The following is a 6,056-nucleotide window of genomic DNA, read 5'->3' as shown; positions in this document are numbered from 1 at the left end:
TATTTACATGTCTAATATTTTAAACATTTTGATTATGCTAATAGATTAAGATTTTAATTTTAATATATGACAATATAAAACATTTATTATATATATTATATCTGTTATTTTAAATAATTATTTACGTAGTTAATAAAATAGTATTTATTTTTATTAATGTGATATTATGTAATTAGATAATTATTTAATATAACAATGCATCAAAATTTATAGATTAATAGTTAAAGTAATCCAAAATTGCAGTTGTTTAATTTTTCTCTTTATTTTATTTTGGGTACTTGGTGTCTAATTTTTAATGAATTATAGTATTTAATTAGCAAGTCTCCACTCACCCCCAGTGCATGAACCTGAGTCCAAGAATCATTACACCTACACACACACATATATATATATTTGCATCGGTGGGTAGCTAAAATATTTTTATTTTTTTTCGCTGACCTTTACACTAATACGTGATTAGATAATCAACTCATATATTTTTTAAATAAGTATTAAAAATTTAAATATATAATAATATATTAATCAATAATAAACTTTTAAATAAAATTTAAATTAATGGTAGATTAACTTTTTATTTACATTAAAATAAAAATGTCATAAAAAAACGTATGATTCTTTATTGAATATACACTTAAATAAAATAATTATTAAATTAGTTATTAATATAAATTATATATTAAAACATAAAATATATATTAAAAATAAATTAAGTAATACATATATTTATATGGAAATATATAATAATTAATTTAATTGTTTATATTTTTTTAATAAATATTCCAACATTTCATACGCTTCATCTATGCATCTCTTAAATTTATCTATATTCCCACCAGAGGATTCTTTGCACTGTTCTACAATTTTGTTTCCCGTTTTGCACAATATTCTGCAAGTTTTCCATCTATTTTCTGATATTGGTGACGCCAATTTGTCATAACTTTGGTTGCATTTGTTGTAACATGCTTCTAGATCTGAGACATCACCCAAAGTTTTTGGAAACAATGGTTTTTCATGATCACGAATAAAGCTATCAAATTCAGCGATAACAGGACAAATAATTGTTTCGATTATCATTATTATTATTATTGCATAAAACATATTGTGTTTAGTCATTTTTCTCTCTCTCTTTTACAATTACAAGTTCATGATGATAAATGAAACTAGCTAGGTCTTATATAAGCCTAAAATCATTGTTAATATTATTAATATTATTATATACAGTATGATTTTCTAATTAATTAGAATATTCCTTGCTCAGTTTGTGCCCCTTCCTTATTCTAAGAGTAGTAGTGAATTTATTAAAATAATAAAGGGTTATCAAATTACTTGACTCAAAATATAGTCGAAAAGATTGTAAAAACTTTAAAAAGTTAAAAATGTATTATCAATGTTAAGTATTATATGTATAACAATGAGGATAAAAGAAAAAAACTTTTTTTTTACTTATTTTTGAAAAGGTTAAATTTGGTTAATAGTTAAATTCGTCTTTAAAAAGATTATTTATTTTTTAAATTAGTTTTCAAATAATTTTTTTAGTCATATTAATCATTGAAAGATAAAACGTAAGTCAAATTGATCTTTCTGTCAATTAGATGATAACATGTTACATTAAATGCCACGTGACATGATGTCGTGGTAGGTTAATGCTAATAATTAAGTTCTCAAATCTTTATTCTTATGTCAAAATAATCATATTATTTGAATGTCAAATTCGATGAACTTGGAATAAACATTTCTTGAATTATTATATTTTATAGTATTTTATACTATTAGGATCAAAATTAAAAGTTGTATTCATCATATCACATCAAGTACTAGGTGCATTTATTTTCCAAATAACAAAACTCACAAAAATTCAAAAGAATAAAATAGAACATATTAAATACTTACCATTAATAAAGTACTAAGTGCACTTATTAATATCTATTGTAAAATGAATAATATTATATATTTAAATTTTTTTATTAATCAAGTTTAGTTAATAATTAAGTTAGTCTAATATAATAAAAATTAGTTATAGGTAATATTATTTTATGTATTCTTATTTAATTTGATTAGACTTGATTCATAAAAAAAACTTAAAGATGTCGACGAATATTGTCATGAAATAATTCAGCAATAGTAGAACAAATAGTTATTCCAATTATCATTATTACTGGGGCATAAGGCATACCAATTTTAGCCATATGTCTCTTCCTTTTTTGTTTTGCAACTACCAATTTATGATACACTACTAAGGTTCATATAAACCTTATAAAATATTTCTCAACATTATTATATATAATATTATTCTTGAATTAAAGTATTCCTTAATATACTGAGAAGGGTAATTTACCGATGTAAGCAAATAAAAAAATTTCATGAAAATATTATTTTGATTATATTTAATTAGATATGTTTTTGAATTTAATAAGTTTAAATGAAGAGTCACCAAACTATATGAATCAAAATAGTTGAAAAGATAATATTAATGTTGAGTGTCATGATACTATAAGAAAAACAGTCTATTATCACGCTTTTAAAATTTGTCGAAAAGTGTAGTGTTAGTTTTTTGTTATGCTTTTTAAGTTATTGGTATGCTTTTGAAAGGGTCACATTTACAAGTGTGCTAGTTGTTCTATCATCATACTTTAATCGATCTATTGACATGCTTTTTTTTGCCACACTTTTATTTATTACCACACTTAAGAGAGAGCCATATGTATAATCTTATAGGCTTATAGCCACGTATTTAAAGCGTGCCAAAAGTTAGACATACAATCATGCTTTAAAACGTGTCCATGAGGTTGGTTTTGGCTACACTTCAAAAGCGTGCTGATAGAGGAAGATATAGCCACGCTTTCTTAAATGTATCTAGATTTGAATCTATTGCTACGTTTTTAAAGCATGCTATATCCTTATCAAATTAAAAAAAAATCTAGTATGTGCTTTTATATGCGCTCCAAAAACAATCAAAAGCATTGACAAAAATATGTGGATATCATTTAAAAAAAATTCATCAATAAAAATTAGTATTTAGTAGAATTCAAACCAAATTAAATATCAATCTCTTATAGTCAAAGTAGTTATAAAATGCACCGTAATAAAAAAAATAAATAAAAAAACGCGTGACACTAAAAATGTGAGAAATAAAAAGACTCAGCTTTTTCAATTGATTCAAGACTATGCTTTTGTGTACAAAACTATGCTTTTTCATATTCTCCTCCTTTCTCTTCAAAATCCCTTTTACTTTGGTATCTAAGCAAATACTTTTTCTTCTGTTTTTTTTTCTTCCAAATCTGTAATCCCTTTCTGGAGTTGCAATAAAATAGGAAATATTTTTGTTTTCCTTTTATTTGAGTCCCTACATCCACGGACGGACTCGGGGGGAGGGGAGAGTAGTGGCTTTGGCCCCCCCAACAAATTTTAAAAGCTCGTATACTATTATAATAGATGTATTGTATAGAGTAAAATTTAATAGTGTAGTAATAATAAAAAGAGTTACTATTCTTTATGTATTAGGGTTTAAATTTCTCTACATATATTTATATTATTTGTATTTTTTATTTAATTTAAAGTTTTTTTTTTACATTTTTTTAAGATTAATTTTAACATTTATAATCATATAAAAATACGTTAATATTATTTATGATAATATTATTTTTTTAATTTTATTTAGTTGTTTCTTTTTTATTATTTTTTAATTAATTTTTATCTCTATTATTATATAAAAATACTTTAATATATTTTAAATTCACATAACAAAATTGTTAGTGCAATTAACTTATATTATTTTATGTTATATTTTTTAATAATATAAAATATAAAAATATAACTTACTGTCACATAAATACTTAATAAAGTAAATTAATTAACAAAATATATAATTTTATATTTTATTAGATGTAAAACTATAAAAAAATTACAAAAACTGAGATAATTATTTTATTTGACAAGTATTTATTAATTTTTTAATCAAAAAATTAATTATAATTATATCTATTATTAAATATATAGCACTATATTTGATTATACAAGATTTTAATTTTTGGCCATTTCACTCTTAGATTCTTAGATCCGTCCCTGCTTACACCAATTTTTTTTTAGTTAGGTCCCTATAAAATTAAGTCAATTACTGTTAGGAGGGACTTAATTGAAAAAAAATTGGTGCATGGACCCAATTAAAGGAAAAAAAGTATAAGGACCTAATTGAAAATTTCGTAAAACTATATAGGAACCACCAGAGTAAGTAACCTATATTCTTTTACTATAACTAATCCTTTGAAGTAGCCAAAACTTTTTCCCATAGATTTGGAACCAAAATAACATAATTTGTAAATTTCACATAAAAGTACATCAATATTTCAAACGAATTCAAACACTTATTTAAAAATTTTAACATTTAATATAAAAATATTGTTTATATTTTAAATTTGTCAATTTGTCCCAAATACATTTTCTATTCTAAAATCAAATTTCTTTTTTTGTAAAATAACCTTAATTATGTAGAACTTATAAAAAGTATATTTTTTGTGTCGAGACTCAATTCCAAAATCTCTTGATTAAAATATAAAATAATTATCATATTGATTAACTTCTCAATTATTATTATACATATTTAAAAAAAAATTGGAAGTACGTTAGTGCATACTTATTTATACACCCGTCTTTTACAACAACTAACTCTTTAACCTTTACAAAATCAATTTAACATGTTTTAACATTCATATATTAGTAACATTATTTTTTAATTTACACAAAAAATAAAATAAAATAAAAATAAAAACCAAACAAAATTCGATAAAATACATATACACTAGCACGTATGTATGACACAAATATAGCTCCAGATATACAAATCCATACAGTAAGGAAGGGTTAATTCAAAATAAAAGAAAAATTGATATCTTCGAGTTGAAACCTATTTTGACTCCTGAAATTTAGACCCGGTCTCAATTTTGACCTCCAAATTTTTAATTATCCAATTAACACCCCCAAATATTGGATCGTGTCTCACGCTTTTCTCTATAGTTATCTCCATTAACGAAGAACTGATGTGGCATGTTAAATTGACATGGTGTGTATCTACATGGCACCCAACTTGGCAAAATGGATGTGTGATGAGTGAATGATGTGGGTCAACCTTCACCCGGAAATTTAGAGTGCCTAGTCACATCTTACGTCGCAGGGTCAACAGAGTATCGAGTCTCAACCTGGAACACATAGTAGCAAGCCACGGTACTTTACCCAGGGAAACTCGTGTCTCAGATAAATTGAAGGTGTAAGCCTCATACATTTCATAATAATTATAACAATCAATCATTTAAGCCTTGGCATCATAAATCAATCATGCATACACCTCCCTCTTGTACAATTTATCATTTTAAACGTTTACTTCACTCCCAAGTTACCTTAATTTCCTAACTCCACCTTATTACTAAGCTTTCTAACCAAGTCTAGAACTAATAATATGAAAATAGAGGTTTAGGAGGTTGAATTGGTTTAAAAACACAAAATAATAATTTGCTGAAAAACAGGGGTATACATACGCATACATCTTGCATGCGTACAGATAGGTCCCTTTTTGCTTTTTGGCCCAAGACGCGTACGCGTGCACCTGTCCGCGTACGCATGTTCCCTGGGCAGAATTGAACGCATGTGTATGGCTCTGTATGCGTACGCGAAAAGTGCTATGCATACGCATGCGTATGTATGCGTACGCATAGGCACTAGTCCGAATCCACCACATGCGTATGAAAGGGTTTGCGTACGCATGCGTAGGGTTTTGGTTAAAATTTTGGGTAAGTTAAAGAAACGGCAAAATTCTTATTTGAAACTTCAAACTTTCGACGCGCATAATTTTCTCGTTTTAAAATATTTCTCACCCGTTCTTTGAACGGTATAAATTTCACGTCTTCACGGACCCAATTTTCATATAAAATAAGTTTAAAACAATTTGGGAGTCCGGAAGCCAAGTTATAGCTCGTCAAAGTTCGGCCAAAAACTAATTTTTTACAAAGAGTCCAAACCTCAACTTTCATAAACCAAACTCAAACCTCACTTTCTTTACATATATC

Source organism: Arachis ipaensis, chromosome B2 (genome assembly GCF_059453495.1).
Source record: "Arachis ipaensis isolate K30076 ecotype BB chromosome B2, ASM5945349v1, whole genome shotgun sequence".
Taxonomy (NCBI): Eukaryota; Viridiplantae; Streptophyta; class Magnoliopsida; order Fabales; family Fabaceae; genus Arachis; species Arachis ipaensis.
This window is presented reverse-complemented; position numbering follows the sequence as displayed.